Source organism: Anser anser (genome assembly GCF_964211835.1).
Source record: "Anser anser genome assembly, chromosome: 13".
Lineage (NCBI taxonomy): Eukaryota > Metazoa > Chordata > Aves > Anseriformes > Anatidae > Anser > Anser anser.
The window spans coordinates 4,004,679-4,024,324 of NC_139734.1; positions in this window are offsets into that span (position 1 = coordinate 4,004,679).

Below are 19,646 nucleotides of genomic sequence, written 5' to 3' on the forward strand. Positions count from 1 at the left end.
CCCCAAATTATCAGAACTTTAATCTGTATACAGAATTTATTGCTTTTCTTTTCAGACAAGTAAATAAGAGAGTGAAATCAAAGTCAGAACATTTTCTGCTCAACTTCAGGGAGACACATATATGATTTTAATTAAATAGTAATTGATTTAAAAGATAAAGTTTAGCATTCATAAATTACCAGGAAAAATAATGGCATATTCTGATCAGTGCAACTCTGTATATCTTAATTTAAAAATCTTGTCTCTGTACCTGAAATTATTGAACTTTTCTGTACAAAGTTGCTAATAACTGTACCTATAACTTTTTCTTAAGCATACTTTTTGCTAAAGAATGAAACCCATTGAAAAGCAAAGCTCACGAAGTACTGAAGACAATGTGGGACTTTTTCTTGGGTTTCATAATTAAGGTGTCTGGTTAATGGGATTTCCTTACTGAAGAAACAAGTAAAAATTGATTGGGATACGAAAAGTGTGGAATAAAATTTAGTTTAAATGGCTTGTTTTCTAGTCCTTGTAACAATTTAACATGGTTGTAATATCGTTATTTTTCTTTTTCCTAATAACTAAACCACTCACTTGAAAATGTGAAAGATCATGAAGGACTTTTAGCTTAAGGCGTCTGTTAGTCGATCAGTTTTGCTTTACTAGGTAAAAAACATTCTCAGTTAAAAAGAAGTTTTCTTCTATGTTATAAACACCTCTTGAGAGAGCAAAGACATCGCTACAATTACATTTGACCTTTGCTTCTTGAATTCCAGGGAAAATAATCACGATTCATAGAGTTAATTAAAAATACACAATGCTGCAGAAAATTGAAAACTGTTTGAAAATAAAGAGAGAAAATTTTATTCAGTAAGTAAAGCTCCAGGAGCAGCTATTTCTTAAATGATTAGAAAAAATTTAAATATCCCTGCTGTTATAATTATAGTAGTAATTATTATTCTGCAATTTTCCAAATTTTTCTCTTGAATGCCATGGTATAAGCCTTCTGTAAAAATCACATCTGTTGATAAATTAAATGTTCCATAGACTGGCCTGAAGTGGAAGTCGATATTTTCCAAACATGATCTTAAAGAGCTTGTGAACATACGTATATAGATAAACAGTTTGTCCATGCCCACCTTGAAATGTAACTATTAGGTCTAATGTAGACCCCAATGTAATAAAACACTAAACTGTTTGCTTTCTCTTACAAGATTTAAAAATATATTAATATGAATTATCTATCTGCCCATTTGGGAAGGCTCCTAATTCTTTTATAATGTTATTATAAACAATGAATCCTAAACTAACAGACACAAGAGCTACAGCCAGAGGGCTCAGTCGGGACTGGGATCTTGATAATAGCATTCACTAGATAAACCAGAGACAGTGCCTGTCAAGGAAATTTATAACTGCATATTGTGTGCATTATATCAAAGTGCAGCATACTCATAGGGCTTTAATGAGGAAGTAAACAACAGCGAGGGTCAGATCAGGAGGCTGCAACATTCTGCTCTCTAGAGGGAAAATAATGGTTGAATTAAATCCTCTATTTGGTAGCAGTGCCACATGAAGGGACGTATTTTACTCTTTAAACATATAAGCTGTTCTGGAAAACCATTTCACAGCTTATTGTCACAGAGGTCTTCTATTGATCGCAGCAAAAACAACATTGTGATTGATCCTCCTTGCCTGTAGTATTTCCAATATCCTCATAAACTAAAAGTCTAGGTACCTTTTATGTTGAAGTTAATGGGATGGTATGCTTGAGCCTAGGTTACTCAGTATCTGTACAGTTTAATAGAACAGAGTCCAACCTCTTTATGTCTACTGGTTTTACTGTAAAGGATCAGCAGACTACTTAACTAGTATTGCACATAAAAATATTGCTTAATAATGCTGTTTAGATAAACCTATCACAATATATATACATCTCCACTGAATCATACTGATTTTAAAAGTTTTTCCATCCTGGCCTTAGGAGTACAGTAGCTGTCATATTTATCACCTCAGTGTTCAATGCCATCTTCTGTTATTTCACGTCTTGCCTCCTTTTCTATCAGGCTGTGCTCCAGGTCCTATGGTTATGTTTGCCCTTGAGCTTCGCTGTGACAACTGGGAGGCCATTATTCCTCTTAAGAGTTCAGCTCTCCTGTTGAGACATGTTCTCTGCAAACATACCATCTTTTCTCTACATAAAACAAGTCTTTGCCTGACAGAACTTATCACATTAGCATGTAATTAAACCAGAAAGGGAAATTTAGAGAGGGAAAAAAAAAGAAGTATACTATGCAGTTAGCAGTAAAGCAAATTTGCTCTTAGACATCTTGTGAAATTTGTAGTTCGTTCTCTGACCTGATGTACATACACACACTTCTTTCTGTTCCCATGAACCATTCTAGAGAGACATAAACTGCCTTTAGGTGTGCCACATCAAATGTTTCTAGAAGATAAGAAAAACCATCTCCATCAACAGCGTAAGGCTAACCTCTTTGTCAGGATCTCCACATTTTATGATACTTTGGGCAGCAAGACTGAGAAAATGAACTGCACATTGCAAAGCCACCTTTTGTTAAGTCAAAGGAAGGAATATAGAAAATGGAAGAAAAAAACAGCTAACATTCCCCAACATAACGGATGAAGTGGACACAACATGAATTAGTTATTCCAGTAGCATTACCTAGAATTGGTTCTGAAGGGAAGACAATGCATTTGTGTATATGTTGCTGATGCCCCTCTCATTGTGTATGTGTATTGTGCTCATGTATCTACCTGTATTAGTGCACCCTCAAAACATCAAAAAGCAAACACAAACAGTAGGTACAGCTCAGCCTTGATTGTAATGGGAAGGAGCAAGGCAGCCATAACTTCATATAAGTTATGTGAAATTACATATGGCTTCAGTATTTACCATCTAACCAGTGTATGAGAGGCTCTTTAATTTCTTTCACTCTGTCCCTCAAAAATCCACCCCTGTACGCACACATGGAACAATGACAGTATAGATAATGAAACTAAAGAAAGGAAAGATGAGCTGTGCAGAGATAAAGAACAACACTGAAGTCAATATGGAGCAGAATTATCTTCAGTTTTACCATAAGTTAATGCCTTTTATTGAATGAAAGACTCCCTGTAATTTGAGGACTGTTATTCCAACAATATAACAACTCCTGAAGAAGTTACAGAAATGACAGGAATTAATTTTGCCCTGAAGCAAACTCCCTCACTTTCAAAATTTAAATCCAGAGGTGAAAAAAACACAGTACTCCTCAGCACTAGGTCAATTTGTTTGTTCATTTATTTTACCGCTTCATTTATTTTTTTCCGTAAAATCTTATTTCGTCTAAACCTTGCAATTTTTAAATAAAATTGAAACAATGTCCCAACCTGTTTTTCACAAACTAGGTATGACAAAGACCCCAAATATTCCTGTTAAGCAAGAATAAACTCTCAGAATTGGCAAACAGTCTACAGCTCAGTCTTCATTATTAGTTTAACTTGCAGAAAAAGACAGCTGTAACAACTCACCCAAATATTCGTTGGCCCTCATGAACTTTTTGGGGAAGGTATTATGTATATTTTCAGTTTTTCTTGTACCTTCTACAATGAAAACAGCAGACCCTTCACCAAGCACAAACTACAATTCTCAGGAAAGAGGGTTGTGCCCATTCCCCGCTGTTTGCAAGGATGGACAGTCATAAAGAATAAAGAATAAAAAATATCTACATGCAAAGAATGCACTCTTGAGCAGCAATAGGCAATGCTAAATGTGCATATATTATTGCTAAAATGGCTGGAAAAATGGCTGTAGAACTGACTAACTTCAGGCCAGAAAACAATCCTTTTAATGTAACTTCATTGTTGGAAAAAAATGTATTTGGAATTTAGAATAAAATTAAAATATGTATACTTTATCCACAATTGAGCAAACTTTTCCAACCGGTGTACAGAAAGAAATCTTTCTGTGAACATTCAATTAAATTCCTGATTTTTTTTCTGTTTGACTATTTTGTATGCATACTTGGAAAGTGAATCTTACTAATAATTTTGCTTATATTTTAAACTTGATTCTGAAAGCAACATCCATTTCTAGAAAAAAAAAAAAGTAGATAAACTTGCTGACCTACAAGAGCAATCCAGTTCACCCACAACAAATTCTGAGCAGAGTCTTTGCTCATAATGAGCTGTATGCATACAAATAATCTGCATTTTAAGTGTTATTTAGAGTAGAACTTTAAATAAATGCAAGGAAATTTTAAGTTCTATATAAATCAGCCTACAAGGAATAAAATATTTATGAAATACTTCTCTCTAATAATTCACTGGTTTATTTTTTTTATTAGTCATTACCCATATTTTTCCCAGACTTTAATCTGATACCATACCTCTGACAACCAGATTCATAGCAAAATGTTGCTGCAGACGTGCCTTTTAAACTCACCTGATTATTAGTTCCACATGTCAGTTCCTTTCTGGAGACTCAAGGAAGCCTCTCCATCTCCTACATACTTCACTGAAGAGTGTGACAGAGCTGTGGTGCTGGAAAGGAGACAGATGGATAGAATTTTATTCAGATCTGAAAAACTATGTAGGACTTGCAATAGAGCTCCAACGCACAACCGAGAAGATATACTTAAAGAAACCATTTTAACAGTAAATGCAAGTCACTCTTCTAATATAACTGCTTCGACATTAAACAGCTTTGCCTTGTCAGAGCATTAATGATTTTTGTGACCCTCTAGATTCTGCAGTAACTTTCATTTCTGCATTTATTGTCTTTTACAAATACTTGTTTTTAATAACACTGGAATATAAGAAATATTTAATAGAGAACCAATGTATGAGGTGCTATAAATAAAGACTCTATAGTGGATTTTTTTTCTTTCACTGAGCAAATATCAAGGAAAAAAATCATATCTCTTCTATGTTGTAACAGGGTAAATCTAATATAATTTCTGATCTGCACAAGTGCAGCTGCAAAGTCTAGGTCCCTCTCTGCTACTTCATAACGTGGACTGTGACCCTTAATTAACAGATTTGGACTTGAGCTAAGGAATATCAGTTTATACAAATTTTCTCTGAGAAAGGACTCTCCTGCATTAATAAATTCATATAGCACAGATTAACTAGGCTGCAAAATATTTAAAAATGGTTAAAGGTAGTCATTAACACAAACTGCTTGTCTAGGATCAGGCTACTTTACAATTCCCTTCTACCTTCAAATGTAAACAAGATTCAGTTTTCCAACTTTGCACAATTTTTTGATTGTTCTGTGTTTTTGTTTTGTTTCCATGTGCATTAAAATACTGTATTTTTCATGCTATGAACATAAATGTATTCAGGACAGCTGCAAAACATTGCACAGAATTACTGTCTTAAAGCAGGCACTGATTTCAAGCAGACAGAACACTCATTATTCCATCTAACAACCAGCAGAGCTAAGGGTCAGGGAAAAAAAAAAAAAAAGACTAGATAAAGATTCCAAATGCATTACTTTATTTCAGCATCCCACTTTAGTGGGAAAATAAAATGTAGGTTCATCTACATCAGAAATCATACATAGAGACAATATATAGGGAAAATAAATTCAATAAACAATGTGAGAAATGTATATTTTTGCCATCTTAACTTTGATAAGTTTATTTGGCATGCAAAAGGTAACACAGCTTTCACTAAGATGCCAAGTTGCAGCATATGCTTTGCTGGCAAACAGTGGAATACATCCAGTGTATGGACTGGCTTTTCCTCCCCTTAATTTTAGTCAGTCCCACAAAGACAAAAAAAATACAGTCTGTTGGGCCAAATGATACTTGTCTTCTTGCCATTGAACAATAATAAAATTTCATTCACAGAAATAACATTTGGGTGACTGCCTAATATAGATTGCCCTTTCCTGGATACACTTTCATGAAACCATACAAAAAAAAGCTCTGGGTCATCTATCAAAACTGTTCCCTGTTGAGTCTTGCAAGACTAGACAATACTGGAGATGCTAAAAGAAAGCAAAGACTGAAAGACACTTGCACCCACAATTGCCTTTGCAACCATACCCTTACTCATGTCTGAGTAGGTCTTATGCTCTTGCTTCCATTGCAGCTTCGAAGAGGTCCAGAAAACACAAAAATTTAAATTGCTTTTGCTCCAGCCAAGGAAATCTGTCAGCATTTTCTCTCAGAAAAAGCTGGAGCAGGGGTGGCAAAAGAACAACTTGATATTTTTTAAATGAAAGGCCTCTCTTCAAAACTATCATAGTATTTTGCTTAAGCTATTTCCAGAAAGCATTTTTGAATTTTAGCCTGAAATGGAATTTCACTTAAGAAATATTGGAAAAGGTCAAACAAACAAACAAAAAAATAAATAAATAAAATTATTTCTAGGTCAAATTTCATAAATCTGAAGTGATATGTTATAGATTATTTGTTAAATTTTTCTGTTCCAAACATCCAAACACTTCCATTTAACCACCCACCCCACCCCCTAATCAATTTTTTCACTCAGCTCTATTTCCAAGGCAATTTCCTAGAGGTCAAGTTAGACATACATAGAATATACATCATTTTAATCTGAGCAACAAACTATAAGACATGAAACAGCTAGTGGAGACAGTAATTTCTCTCTACAATTGACCTTTCAGTCCTCCTTCTATTTCATGTTTCTGTTTAATCACATAGCTAAGATTATTCCAACTCAGCTACTCTCTAGCTATTTTACAATTTTTATCAGATTTTTACGATAGTTCTTTTCAAATCAAGCCTGACAAAGTTCAATTTCATTAAAAAAAAATCCTTGAATTTTTCGTCAGATTTAAAAATAACAAGATCCCACCACGTTCAGAGGTAGTATGTCCTTTGTTATTCTATAATCACTTTTAAAGTAGTTTAGTCTAGTTATAATTTCAAAAACAACATAGAAATGTAAGAAATTAAATGGATCACTGCTGAGATGGCCATTATTTCTCCATAAATACAATAAAGGAGCGATCGTTGTTATAAACATGTTTTAAAAAATCCATTCAAAATAAAATTTGAAGCATTTTTGCTCCTATTAAGAGAAACCTTTTTGCCCCCATTATGAAGCATTTTCACAATTCACGTGGGAGGAGACACGATCCAAGAACAGCTTAACTTTACTCCCAAAAAGTTGACTAACACACTTTTTTTCTATCCTCCATCAGAAATTCTGTGTGAACAGCTGCGCTCATAAATAGAAGACTGAGACTTAGAGAGCCTATAACAACAAATTTTGTAAATTTATTAAGAATTGATTACCACTGATTAAAGTGGTACCTTACACTAAACACAACATTGTATAATCACAGATGCAGTTTTATAACTTTTCATAGATATAATTATGCAACTTGATTTCATCATTTTGTCCTCAGTCAGGAAGTAAAAATATCTTTTTATGAAGGCAGAATATCAAATTCAGGTTTTGCTGACTGTGTAAAGATGAAGAAGAAATAATCAAGAAATACGTTAGCTGATTTGCCTCTGGATTTTCCTTACCCTTCCACCCGTACAATTTGTACCATGGTATGAGATTTTATCAGTGTTTGTCCCCCGTATTTCAAGACTGTCCATTGTGCCAGTATTCTCATTAAAAAATAATAAGTTATTAATAACTTATTTTATTATACTAAGTCTTTTCTTTAGCCAACAGACTTGAACATACAAACTAGAAATGATCTGGTATCATGCAATCCCCCTGGGTGAACTGGCAGCAATGCATGGATCTGTGGTAGGAACGTAGTGTCCAGATATATTGAATATTACTTTATCTGCTAGACATCCTGCCCTGGGCTGTAATTAAGAAACCTAGTTCCTGGTTCCAACTCAAGACAAGATATGTTCATACATCAAGAAATCATCTCTGTGTATTAAAAGGCTAGTCACAAGATTTTTTTGAAGTTTGATAATCTCTTATTAGGAAAAATAACCTAAAAACCATCAGAAAATAGTTGTTTGGTACTACTGTTCTCTTTCCAGAAAATCATGTTTTCACTGAAACAGACCAGCAAAGTGACCAACTTGAAATCCCAATGGTCAAAAACTTCTTGCAAATGATGAAAAGCAGTTATTTTCTACAGAAAATAAGTGTTTTCCCATTAAGTATTTACCATTCAAAGCACAAATACCTTTCAAAACACTTCAGTGGGATAATTTAGCTACCACTGTTGTGAATGTGTTTTTTTTTTTTGCAGATGCAAACGTAGGTTTACATCATCGAGAGAAGAGAGCGAGCTCTGTGTCCACAAGTGACCCGCAGGAGGACTTCTCCATAACTTCTGAGTCTGGAAATGGAAAATGTATTCCCAAATGCTTCGTTAGCCCACAGTATGGTAAAGTATTTAACCTGAAGTCCACACCACAAATAATTGCCCTTTTAAACTGATAGCTTTAAACTAATAAGTCTTCACTTATAACCCTGATAATTTACTATGTAAGGTGTCTTATTTTTGCATTAACTTTCATTTTTTTCCAGTATATACCATGAAGGAGTTTGTTTAACGTTTTTGAGGGAGAAAAATCTGAGTTGAAGAGTCATCGTTCCGAGTTACTGAGTTACAGGATGAGCAAAGAGCTGCCGCACGGATCACTGTCCTCCGTGCAGGAGGTCTGCCATATATCACATCTCAGCTGTTTAAAACAGGCATTTTGACTCTGCAGCCAAGTCATCTTGTTTGTAGTTATATCTACATAAGGGTCTGAAAAAGTCTTAGGAGCCAGCTATCGTGATACTGCCATGGTTGGTTAGATGTTTCTTCCTGACTGTATGTGCTCTGTAATATTCAGGGAAATGGGTTCCTATTCTGGGAGACACGTTTGCTCTCTAGAGCAAATCTGATACTATTGGCTTCATGCTTTTATTTTCATTTTATTTTACTTCTGCAAGTCTCGGTTCAAAGGACAAAGTGCGGTCACAGGCTGGGTGCTTTGGCATAAGGGGGCACATGTAGAAATTTCAGCAGCCTTACAGCTGATGGGGACCTGACAAACCAAAAAGAAACAGAGGTACACACACACATAAGTCCCATCTGGCATTACCCAAGGATATTCCCACTTCATTCTTTAGGAAGGAGAAGGAATAAAGAAGTTCTGCAGACAAAACAGCTTAAGAAAGTCAAAATGATAAATAGATTAGTGTCTGCTCTTCTGAAATTTTCCATTCACCGCTGATGAAAATGAAAATATGCATCAGTTAACTCTGACGGGGCCTGTGTCAAAGCACAACCCTGGCTGGACCCTCCTGGCCTTCAGAAACTGATCATGAGCCAAAGAGATCTGGTAGATCTTCAGTACCCGATTACGTCGGCAGCTCTTCACTCTGAGTGCATAAGGAAGATGAATATGAAGAGAGTTTTTGAAGAAAACACGGCTTACACAGGATTGATGCCCCTCACCTCCTTGTAAAGCAAACATTCAGGAGCTGCAAGTTAGTCACCTGGTTCCTGGGTAGCCTGGTAATTGCCTTCCACCAGTGAATTCCCCAAGCAGGGCAAGTGTCAGGCTACCCTGACTGTTCAATCACATATGTGCTTGATAAAGCACACGAAAATACAAGAAATAAAACTAAGAAGAAAGATGGAAAATACCCTCCAGCTGAGGGTGAGTGTTCAGCTTTCTTTCGCTGTGTCAGGAAAGTAGTTCACTTTTCTGTTTCCAGGTTTCTTTTTAACATCTCTCAAGTCCTTTCTTCATTGTATTACCTTCATTTTATATATACTGCCCAATAACATATCACATATTAATATTAAGCTTCAGGGCAAAATCCTAACTTCTCTGAAGTTAATAAGTGTTCTATCACTCAGCTTCCTGGGGCCATAATTTAATTGCTGGATGAGATATGACCAGTCTAAAAAATATGCAGGTGTCATCTCTGTAACTAATATACTCCAAGGTAAACAAAATCATGAAAATAACTTAGTATTAACACTATTAACCTAGCATTCCTTTAGCTCAAAAAAGGGCTTGTCTTCATTAAAATTACATCCAAATATAACTTATCAAATTGGCAGATCTCATTAGTTAGATTTTGCCTTTAAAATCTAATCAGCATCATGGTCCCAAATCATTTTTATGCTCCTTCCTCACCTCACTACAAAAACTGCTATTCTCAACTTAATCAGTTTTACTACTTAGTTATATTTCATTAGACACAAAAAAGCTGCAAGAGTGGGGCAGTCTATTAAAGAAAACATTAAACCTAGAGCTTGCTTTCAGAGAAACAAAGTGTTCTGCCGGACCCCTAAGAGAAGAGACTGGACAAAACAGCACTCTAACAAATTTAGGAACTGTACCTTGCTATTTATCATTAGGCTTAAAATGCATTCTGTTTAAAGGAGCTCTCAAATTCATTTAAGTGGAGTTATTGCCAGTGCTTAATTAGAGAGGCATGTTTATTTTTCCTGCTTGCAAACCTACTAATTCAACAGGAGTATCTCAGGTATGCATTCATACCAAAGTCTGATCATTTATCAACCTGACTGAAAAAAAATACCACTACTAGCAAACAAATGAAAAAAAAAAAAAATTTTTTTTTTGGAGGCAACAACTACAACAGTGAGCAAAATCCAACGGTTCTCATCTTGGTTTGAAGGCTATTAGATTACAGAGCCAACTTGGAATTCCCTCCCAACCCAATGAAATGAAATTCACAGGAGCTTATAGGAGACACATGTAACTGTTTTACCAAGCAAATCTCTATTACTCTGTTTTGATGTTCCTCTGATTACATAATACATATGAAAAGCTGACCAAAATATTTTTGTCTCACAGCAAAAAGAAACTGTTCGTTTTTTGTTCAAATCTACATCACAATTCTGTCCAAATGCATCTTGTATAAGAAAACTTAAAGAAAACTATAGAGGTGGTTAATTCAAAACCTGAAACCCCATAACAATACTGTGGCAAGACATTATTCCAATTCAAATTGGTCTGAACTAAGCGTGGTACTAGATTAGTAGCTTGAGCTCCATGAAGCTTGACACCAAGATTTTTTATAATAATAGTGAGAGCTGCCAAATGCTTAATTTGCACCTCCTTAAAAAGGCTGATTTTCTAAAAGCACCGAAGGTTAGATGAAAAATCAGGGTTCTACATGTTGGTTTCAGCTCATCACCTGCAGACTGCATCATTCTGTGCCAGTTCTTTCGTTTAAATCCTTGCTTAAGTGTCCAGCTGTCTGAGCTAGACTATCAGTAGCAGTGTTAGGAACACTGCATTTAAACTGAACATCAAAACTCAGTTCCTGGCTTCTCACATGTTAGGAGGAAAGTCACACATCATTAAATCTAAACTTTAACTAAGGCTGAGCCCTAAGGCACCTCCCATCCACACTGCGACCCCCTGGGTCCTATTTGAGTCTCTGACCATTTCCCAAAGCTCTTTCTCAGTGCTGGTGCAGCAGAAGCTAGGGTCTGACTTCTTAGAGCTTGTCCTAAGTGAAGATTAAAACGATGAGGCACTTCAGTTCATTTCAGTGTGGAGGCCATCTGATAGTTTAAAAGGTCACTGAGTACTAGTTTTGGTCAACTTGTTTGATTTTGCTCTGAATTAGATAAAAGCATTCAAAACTGTCCCTGTGTCACAGCTGAAGGCAGAGACCAAAGGCCACATGCAAAGGAAACTGCCCAAGGCTACTCTTATACAGGTACCATCTCCAAAGCACAACACACAGAGAAAGAAATTTAGGAATCAAATTACCAGTGAGGCAGGGTACGTGGTCCTAAAGCCAAAGCTTAGCTACCACACCTGCTGAAGATCTGGGTCCCTTTGCTGCTTGTACTGTGTCAGCATGTGTTGCTGCTGTGGACACAGTGACAGCGACATTTGCCCAGCCCAAACCCAATCTAAACTGTGTACCAGGAACAGATTTGCAAGTTCACATCAGTAAGACTGACCATGTGTCATCTTTGGCATAAGTCTTCTCCATTCAATTCTTTTACTTGCTAGGAAGGAATACATTTTCCTCATCATCACCATACAGAAGTGAGGAAAACTCTACATTAAAATAGCTCTTACAAAGGGCAAAAGAGATCAGATCACGGTACTGCTTGAATACAGGAGAGACTACATGCAATATAAACTTCAGACATGCGAGAGATACTACTGATGTGCCTGCTGCCCAGGAAAAATTTACAGCACCAATGTTGTATGAATCAGTGTGATGGTTGCTGTCAGCTACAAATATCATCTGCATATTACGCACCTACCACATGCAAAATACTCCCTCAATGATCTTATTAAGGAGGCTGTGCCATACATCAAAACAATGTTATACCTACAGCAGCCTGTAGCTACTAAATTATGCCCTTCCTGCTTATTTTGTACACAGTGAAAAATGACACACTTGTGGGTAAACTTGTTCATTAATTCTGACAGATAATTCAGAATACATGCTCGATACCACAACTTAAGTATCTAAAAGCTGTAGAAATAGAAATGTTTTAAATGTTAGAGAAAAAGAAAAAGAAAGAGGGATGACAACATAATTATTTGAGCTACACAGAATTTTAGATGGGTAATAATTAACTGCGTGGTGAGCAGCTGAGATGAGTGATAGAAAAATCTCAAAAGCTTTTTTTAGTATCTAAAAATAAACGGGTCTGAAACAGAAGAGAGTTTTGCAACAATCACTCTTGAGTTTCCTTCTTCCATCCAGACTCTCCTATGTACTTCAGTATCTAAAAAGCAAAAGAAGCTGGACACAAACGTGTAAGAATTGAGGACCAGCCTGTACTTGTCCACAGCCTTGAGATAAGCGTTCATTAAGATTAAGGCTAACCTGGGCAGGACAGCCTCCTCATTCCTACTCCATTAAGAATGCCCAAGTCAGAGGCTGAATGGAGAAAGAAGCCCCCGTCCTGCCAAGCATGGACAATACGGGGCCCAAAAGAGATGACAGCAGCAGCAGAAAATCCACAAGATGAGTGTTCGCTTGCATGCCAGAAAGCAGCTGCAGTTTCACCAAGAGCTGGGATGTGACAGAACAAAAGCATTTCCTGGAAGAGCTTTGTGCCATGAACTGAACCGGCTCCTCAGGAACCAAGTTGATTCCTCTCCACATTTCTTTGGCTGTAAAAAAGCTATGCATAACCCACCCTTTCCCACATTTTTCAAGCAGGGCCAATTACATTGTTCATCGAAAGGTCAGGCCAACACATATGGCATGCAATTCAGTGCAGTAAACATGACAACATTTATCATTAATTACTGTAACCCTCAAGTGAAAAAGTAAACGTAAATAGTTACCTACAAAAAATATTTCATTTTCTATAAAAGGAGTGGCAGTAGATGCTCACTAGCAACAAGTTTATGTACATGGTTGGTGCTCCAGCCAGCAAATAAAGTAGGCAATTACTGCTACTGTTAATGTGCCTGACTAATTTCTGGAGCCACATGTCGAGTGCTTTGCCCTTAAGGTGGCTTGAGCAACTGGCCTGTGTTTTAACAGAGAGAACCATATGCAACCAAAGTGGATCTTTCAGGAGACGGGCCATGGTTCTAAATTGTTCTTGTTGCCAGAGTAGCAATTGCAGTGAAATGGAAGAAAAACAAGTACACACCTACTACATGCAGATGGCTAATAAAAATTTGGGGCGCTCTTTCAATACAGAAATTTAATTTAAAAAGACACCTACATAACAAATGCTTGGACATGTGGTCTCGTTTTATAGAATGCTTGAAGATCTGCTCTCCAGTTCAGTAGTTCAACTGTTTTTTACTTTACTGCCTATTATAGGCAGAAGTTTCACAATACATATACATCCAATACTTAACTTTTATTATAGGTTATCAGACACATTCACGCTATGCATGCAGTAGGTATTAACTACTAATGTGCCATCTGCAAATATCATAATGAATTTGTATGTTAAACATCACAGGTTTCTGACCCATCATCGTTAGGTATAGAGTAGTCCTGATGAAATTAGCAGGTTACAATATCCAGTAAAAACATATCTTGGTCTGCTGAGGTTTACTCATGCCTGCAAATGTCTGCTCTTGTTTTGTACTTCCATCTGAAGACAAATATTTCCATTTCCTCTAAAACGTTGACAGGTGAATCAGTGTTTCAACATTAAAGTAGGTCAGCCCATGTTGCATTATTCAGTGTAGCAACATGACACTTCTAAATGATAAAATATGGTCTAATACAAATTTGAAGTGATACAAGCATATATCTGCTTTCTGCAGAAGAAAAGTTGCTTTAATTTGAAATTGTCCCTTCTCTATCTGGAAGAAAAATGTAAAGTTTTACAAATCAATTCTTTTTGCCTGCCTATCCTCTTCATGCTAGTCAATACCTGGACAAACAGTCGAAATGAGGACAAGCACATCTGCTCCAAGGAAGCACAAGTGACAGCTGATTTAAAGGAGTATCATCAGCTTCAAATATAGACAAGTAAAAGCAAAAAGAAGAATCAGGTACAACAAACTTCTTGGAGTCTCCCCTACCGATTTAGGGAGGCATAACCAAGCCATTTACTTTATTTTAAAATGCTTTCTCTCCCGTTTCTGTTTGAAAACTCATACCCCTAGGGAAGTCTCAGTGCTCTACATCATCTATACACAGAAATAATAGTCAGCGGGAGAAGGAAATGAAGTAAAGCTTGCATGTCACCTGCCTAATTTGCAATAATTCTGCATAGCACTTTTAGTCACAGGAAGCTGGATATTTTCAGGAAGTGTTTATCAAACGATTACCTGCCCTTGAAAACAATACAGAGAAATCAAAATTGTATCTCTAACAAGAAATCAATAAAATTATTTAAACCAAGAAATGCTGTTACATTTTCTTATTCGAACACATTATTCTGTCACAGACTGGTGACACCATGCACCTACTCTAAAGTTTCCTCCATGGAAAGGAACGAGATTGTTAAGGATGCAGACACAGACCTGGAGTGCTTAGCTCAAGGTGCACTTTTCAGAACAAGAACCAAATTCTTGTACACTTTCTTTTTTCTTTTTTACTCATGTCCTCTGCATAATTTAGGGAATTATTTATGAATTAGAAAGATCACTGGGTATTTGTGCACAGGCTCAAACAATAAACTATGGAGTACCCAGCCTGAAATGTCATTTTTTTGGGCATTGTAGAAAACAGGCTCCACATGCTTGTTCATCTTTATGTTCAAGCAAATATACCAAAATATACAAGAAAACATCCTTGCAAATGGAACAGCCCATGATCAGAGCTGCAGCTGATAAGATGGAAGAAAAAGCCTAGAACTTCCTCAGCAATATTAGCAGAGCAAACAGGTGTGGATTTATCCAAGGATAGAGAAGGAACAGCGAAGTCTGTTACCGCAAGGTCACCTCCTCACCAGCAGCGTGGTCTACTGTAGTGGCTTTATTCGCTTCTGACCCTGAACAGATTCAACAGCAGACAACTCAGCCCTTCTCCACCACACTTCATAAAACCTCCAAAAAGACAAAGGGATCAGAAGTGACCGGAGAGAGGGCACTTAGTCTCCAAATGTACAACAGTTAACTCACTGTAAAGGCCAAGCTGATGTCAACTGACATTTCTCTACTAAATTAACTGATTACAAAAAGGCTGTTTTGTGGTCATTTTTTTTGTTTGTTTGTTTGTTTTCCCCATTTTTTGGAACTTTTCAGATTATCAAAGGAACTCAGAAACCCTCCAAGCATGTGGCTGAAGGTAATACTCTCCAACAACTCCACTCTAGATATGTATACACACAGGAGCACACTTTGACATTTTCTGTACAAAAGGAAAAGATAAAAAGACTGCTGTTGGCAGCATTAAAAAATTTGGCCAAACATGTGAGTGGGGAGGCTTGGTTCTGGCTACCAACACTAGTTTTCCAACTCGCAGAAATTAAGGGGAGCAAGGAATCTAGCTGAAACGATAATGAATAAAATCACTGATAGTCTTTCTCTCAGTCTTTCCCCAAATCACAAATACTTTCTTTTCCATAAGCTCATTTACAGCACATGCCAAATAACCCAAAGCACAGTATGACAGCATGTATGCTCCTACATGCTGTTGATACCACACTGGTAAAGACAATAGCCAACTATTTTGATGGCATGGATTTCTATGGGTCTGCCTTCTTGAACATGAATTCTCCACACTTAGCTTAATGGCAAACAGGAGAATAAATATCTACTAAAACTTCAGAATCACGCCTCTGCATCATTTTCTTCCAACACTCCTATCAAATACCTACCTACTCGAAACCACAAAGATATTTTAACTCTGACCATGGTTGTTAGCTGCACTGAGATCATTCTTTTGTACTTTCTGATCAACCATAACTGAATACATTTAACATGTGAACAGGCTTCATTGCTCTGTCTGTTCCAGTCACTATATTTATCACAGAATGGCTCTTATTTTTTTTAAAGCAGTTTCTCTTTCCTTTAGTACACTTATCACAGTAATTTAGAGACTCAAAACATCCTATTTGACCAGCACATTGTCACACAGCACCAGAGTGGGAGCATTTAAAATGCTCTTGACAGCTCTTGCTTCCATCCAGGTAATTCTAATTATGTTGCAGAGCCAGATTCCCTCAATATTTATGGATTGATATATACTGTCATCAAAAAGCATGGATGAACAGGTTCAGGTTCTGTTTTTCCAAGCAGGAGTTGGCAGTGTCTGCACTGGAAAATGATAGCATTTGTTTGATTCCACCCCCCCCCCCCCCCCTCTGGTTTTGTTAGTCCTCTTTTTTTCTTTTTTTTTTTTTTTAATATATATATATATTCTTCCTCCTCATTTTCCTTCACTAACAGTAGGGGAACGTATGGCACAGAACAATCACCTCCTCACTGAAAGAAAACTTATGATAAGGTGACATATCAGTTACTAATTTTAATTCGTTTGTTTTTATTGTGTCTTGAGAACACCAAAACAAGATTGTTTTTCCAATTAAAGTGTGAATCTCCACAGAAAACTGACTAAACAGTGACACCATGGGGTGCCTTGCCTGTTCACGTTAATTAATTTTCACCTAAAATTACATACCATGCTAAGCGTTCCAGCTTCTGCCCCTGTGTAATTATTCAGGGGGAAACAAAAAGGGGGTATTTTTCACTTGCCACATCACTAAACAATAGGAATCAGGGAGCAGTCGGAGTGTAACGGTGATGGCAGCCGGACGGCAAGGCCCAGCCCTGGGCGGATGGCGGGCTGAGACGAGGTTTGGGAGCACTGAGGAGATCTGGAGGCCCTGCCACAGTGCCACAGACCTCGGCCTGGCAGGCCAGTGCTGCTCCAGGCCAAGGACAGCTCTCATCCCCTCCGTGTGCAAACTGCTCCTTCACGTGCGCTTTGAAACATCCTTATTTTTCACTGCTGTTGATGCTAAGGGATGCTAACCCATAAATAGGAACTTTTCTCTCAGGAGCTCAGCTCATTTCTCAGAGTTGTAACCTCTGACCGTGCCGTTACCGCCCGGGTGTGAGGTGACAGGGCTAGAGCACGGCTGGCATTAAGGCCAGGAATGAGGCTGCAGGAGGCCCCGGCCCTGCACTGCAGCTCGCCCTGCACAAGGGGCCTGCAGGCACATGGCTTGGGCACGTCCAAGTTCAAGTCACCACTGTCACACACTGGAGGGTCCCCTCCAGAAGGATTACATGGAAGCAGATTTTGTTATACATTATATTATTTGTAGGTCCCCTCATTCTGAACTATTCCAATTACATGCTAGTCAGTGACGCTGCTGTAATGACTTATTATTTTCTCCTGAGGTATCAGTGGGTCCCCATGCTGAACAACTCTGTGGTCAGGTTCTTACATTTTACACAGACATTGAATAAAAACTGTTTGATTGCTTTCTAAACCGATCTAAACCAAAATAGCAAAATAATGCTGAGTGCATATCAAGGTGAGGATGCTGCAATGGATCTAACTTCAGAGACAAAGTTGTTAAGAGTGATCATTAAAATGCTGGTGACAAATATACAGAGATACATTTGTTTTCCCATATTTTTTTTTTGTTTAAAGCACAAATTACTTGCATTCATTTTCACTAGGGAAAAAAAATCAAGTCAGAAATTCAGTTTTAAGAACATAAATTAAAAGATATTTCTGGAGATAAAAACTGAGGTACAGATGAAGTTCTGTGTTTTTAAAAACAATTATGATAGTCACATTCATATCTGACCCATTAATTTAAAGGTCTGTTATAATTATGGCTTTGCCTGTAAACTCGATATCTCTATTTCAACTAATTTACAAATCCAGAACTGAATTAATATTCATTATTCTAATTTTAGTCATATGAATGAATCCCAAATCAAGACTTAGGGTCACACTAGATTTGGCATTTTACGCACTAACATGACCCCAAAATCTCTAACACATCTTAATATGCTTAAACATAATTAAAACAATACAATTAATAAAAGATAAAGATAATTATAAAACAAAAGCAGACTGCAAGATATTTTTTTTCCACTATAGCCAACTGTTTTTCTCATTGTTCCTTATCTTTTTTTTTTCCCTCTTTCAATGGAATTTTCAGTTCTCACTTGCTTAGATGAGAAAAATGAGGTCGTTTTTCACAAGCTTCAGAGGCATTCCTCGTAGTATGCCTAATCCAATCCTTACTTTAACAAGCTGGACAATTTTCTTCAAACAACTCCAAGTTCAGTCTGTATCAGAAGTTGCTCCCCGTGCCCGACCTTGCCCTGCTAAAGTAAGTGGGAAGCTTGGTACTGACCTCAGTGAACCTCAGATTTCATATACTGCTTGAGAGGTCATGGAAGTTAAAGCTGAACCTTGAATTTAGTGATCCAGTTAAACCCAGAAAATGATCAGATCCAGTTGAACACTTCAAATCTAGACCCTGCCTCTAATGATAAGAAAAAAACAACCTATCCTTGTTCTGACTTCACACCAAGAAATATGAATCCAAGCTTAGTTTGCAACTGACACCTTTCAATTAAAGCAGATAAACTGTGAGAAAAGCACCCATACATTCAGAAATGCCATCAACCAACACACCTGAGGTGCCTATAAACCATGATGTCGATACTACACAGTACCTTCCAGATTTTCCTGCATTTAAGTTATAGTCCATGTGGCTAGCTGCTTTGAATATCTCAACTCTCGGGCACCAAATATGAGACATGTCATATCAGTTCTTTGAAACTAGATGCATTCAAGAGGTCAAAAGCTGGGTATGCCAAAAAGGGAGGCACTCAAAGTCATTTTGGAAAGGTGTGCTTTAGATCAGGAACAGACAGAGTAATATTGAAAAAAAGTTATGTTAACTCTTTCATAAATGAGGTTCACTCAAGTGGGCTGAAAAAAACATCTGCCCCAAGGAAATGAAGTCAGCACGCTGGTCATGTTCTGCCCAGAGCTCATGTGTTTTGGGTGCACATCTCTAGACTCAATGCCCTGGGTTATTATTTGTTTTCTGAAACTATTCTCCAAAGTGTTTTTCTGAAACCTGTGTCTCTGGCTTTCTCAGGATGACACAATACTGTGTGAGACATCATGTTTGATTACATCAGTCAGGCTGCATTAGGCTATGTCAGTAATGACTGCCAACTGGACTGATGTAACTGCGTGTGACACACCATCACATGGGTTCCTCATCCCTGCCACATGAGATGGATCTGGGGGAAAGGAGAACAGGAGAAAGGAAAATCTAATACAAAAAAGAAAGTGAAGTTAAA